This window comes from Microtus ochrogaster, chromosome 15 (assembly GCF_000317375.1).
Source record: "Microtus ochrogaster isolate Prairie Vole_2 chromosome 15, MicOch1.0, whole genome shotgun sequence".
Lineage (NCBI taxonomy): Eukaryota > Metazoa > Chordata > Mammalia > Rodentia > Cricetidae > Microtus > Microtus ochrogaster.
Window position 1 is genome coordinate 574119 of NC_022017.1, and position 3231 is coordinate 577349.

Genomic DNA, 3231 nt, shown 5'->3' on the forward strand with positions numbered 1-3231 from the left:
ACACTCACACATACATACACCTACATACATGTGGTATATACACACTCACACATAAATGAAAATGAATCTTTTTTAAGCAGCTCTGTTTGCCTCTAGGGCCTAGAGCAAGGGTTTATTGGGAAGAAAACTGGGAAATTAGATTGTTGGCAACATAAATATTAATTGGAATCAGTAGACTGATTTGCTAAAATGACAAGATGAAATGTACCTTGCATTGTATGTAAGTTTTATCTCATAAAATGTAAACAAATACTGAATCCTGGTTGGTTAGCTGCTTTCTTTTCTCTTTAAAATTTCTACTTGTGCATTTGTGTATCTCTGGGTGTGTGCCATATATGTAGAGATATCTGCAGTAGACAAAGGAGGATATTGGATCCCCGGGAACTGGAGTTTTGAGTCACCTAACAAATGTCCTGAGAACCAAATTCAAGTCCTCTGGAAAAGCTGAAAGCACTCTTAACTGTTCAACCATCTCTCCGGCCCCTTGTTAGTTGTTTGTGGAGGTACTGGAGGTGTGGTAGTGCTGGTGTTGTGTTGTGTTGTTTTGTTTTAATGATTATAAAGGTGGAACTCCTAGCTTCCAATGGATTAATGTAATCCGTTTCCCCTCTTCTGCCACTGCAAATACTGCACACACACGGCACACAATGATGTGCAGGGAAAATATCCAAATATAGAAAATGAAAGAAGAAAGAAATTTAAAAAGACAGGACAAACAGGATCCAACTCACAAAAGGCAAAGCATGCTCTGCCTGGGTTTACACACTGGAAATCACTGACAATGCAAATAGATAGAAATAGCAGCTAACAGCTATGGGACTATTTTAGTGAAGAACAGAAATGGCAAGATGCAAAGACAGAGGCCCTGGGAATGATGAATGTTGCTGGTTGGCGGCAGAAGGCAGGAAAGTAATACCATACAACAGAACTCATGTGGGAGATTTATTGGGGGGAAGGGACGGGGCACAGAGAGTAGCAGGTATAGCATGCCCTTGCCTGCCTGCTCTGGCCAGTACCCAGTCCCAGGATCTCCACCCCCTGCCATACTCTTCTTGCCCTCTGACGCCTTAAAGTTGGGCCACAGGTCCTATTAAGTCAGAGCTTCTCAGATGCCAAGCTCTGGAAGCTTGACTCATGACCAAAGAGCTCCAGGGTGTCTGCCCTGTGTGGATAGAATGCCAAAGCCTTGGTCTTGACAAACCACCCCTCTAATAGAGAAACCAGTGTTTCCCCCTGGCTTTACACTCCCTGCTGCTGTCTGTAAAAGTTGACCATTGTACCCAGCTCACAGTAGCTTGCCCAGCAAATCGGACTTGGCCCTGGCAGCCCAGTCTTTCTTCTTGTACTCTGCAAAGCCATAGCCCTTAGAGTGGCCTGTGCGCTCTCTGTACACTACGAAGCAGCGCTCCAGGCAGCCAAAGGGCCGCACCAGCTCCTCACACTGTGCCTGGGTCACGCTGAGCGGCAGCTTGGCCACACACAACAGAGTATCTGTAGGCTGCAGCTGAACTGACAGCTCCTGCTCTCGAAGCCGGCTCTGGTGGAAGGCCTTGATGGCAGCTTCACCCTGCTCCCCGTTCAGCAGGGTCACGAAAGCTGTCCCTTTGTATTTGTCCACCAACAGTCCTTCAGTTCTTAGCCGTTCAGACGATCGCTACCGCCTACTTCCTGGTTGGTCAAGTCCCCCGGAAGACCCGGGTTCAGTATCTTGCGGCGGTTAGGGAACTGGTACTCAGTATGTTCCAGGCGTTTCCGGATCTCTTCCGGATCCAACGGCAGTAGCTCCAGCAGCTCTTGTTCAGGAGCTTGGCAATCTCATTCTGGGAAGTTGCCTCTTCAGCCTCCAGGCTGAGCTGAGCGGCAGCTGGTGAGTCAAGAACTTTACATCTTTTTTTTTTAATTTCCTCCTCCTCCCCGCCTCCCTTTTCCCTCCCCCTCCCCCCACTCCCCACCCCCCACTCCCCTCTCCCTCCCTCTCCAGTCCAAAGAGCAGTCAGGGTTCCCTGCCCTGTGGAAAGTCCAAGGTCCTCCCCCCTCCATCCAGGTCTAGGAAGGTAAGCATCCAAACAAGCAAGGCTCGCACAAAGCCAGAACATGCAGTAGGATCAAAACCCAGTGCCATTGTCCTTGGCTTCTCATCAGCCTTCATTGTTCGCCATGTTCAGAGAGTCCGGTTTTATCCCATGCTTTTTCAGTCACAGTCCAGCTGACCTTAATGAGCTCCCCATAGATCAGCCCCACTGTCTCAGTGGGTGGGTGCGCCCCTCGCGGTCCTAACTTCCTTGCTCATGTTCTCCCTCCTTCTGTTCCTCATTTGGACCTTGGGAGGTCAGTCAGGTGCTCCAATGTGGGTCTCTGTCTCTATCTCCATCCATGGCCAGATGAAGGTTCTATGGTGATATGCAAGATATTCATTAGTATGGCTTTAGGATGGGGCCATTTCAGGCTCTCTCTACTCAGCTGCCCAAGGATCTAGCTGGGGACATCTCCCTGGACACCTGGGAACCCCTCTAGAGTCAAGTCTCTTGCCAACCCTAAGATGGCTCTCTTAATTAAGATATATAATTTCCTGCTCCTATATCCACCCTTCCTTTAACCCAACCATCCCATTCCCATCCTCCCCTTCTCACTTTTCTCTCCCCATCTTCCCTTTCCCCCATCCCACCCCACCCCCCAGTTCCCAATTTTTGCCTAGCAATCTGGACTACTTCCAAGATCCAGGAGGATAACTATATGTTTTTCTTTGGATTCACCTTCTTATTTAGCTTCTCTAAGATCACAATTATAGGCTCAATGTCCTTTATTTATGGTAATAAATCAATTATGAGTGAGCACATCCCATATTCATTTTTTGGGTCAATTAGGATATCCTCACTCAGGATAGTGTTTTCTATTTCCATCAATTTGCATGCAAAATTCAAGATGTCATTGTTTTTTACCACTGAGTAGTACTCTAATATGTATATATTCCACACTTTCTTCATCCATTCTTCCATCGAAGGGCATCGAGGCTGTTTCCAGGTTCTGGCTATTACAAATAATGCTGCTATGAACATAGTTGAACAAATACTTTTCTAGTATGATAGGGCATCTTTTGGGAATATTCCAAAGAGTGGTATTGCTGGGTCCTAAGGTAGGTTGTTCCCAAATTTCCTGAGAAACTGCCACACTGCTTTCCAAAGTGGTTGCACAAGTTTGCATTCCCACCAGCAATGGATGAGTGTACCCCTT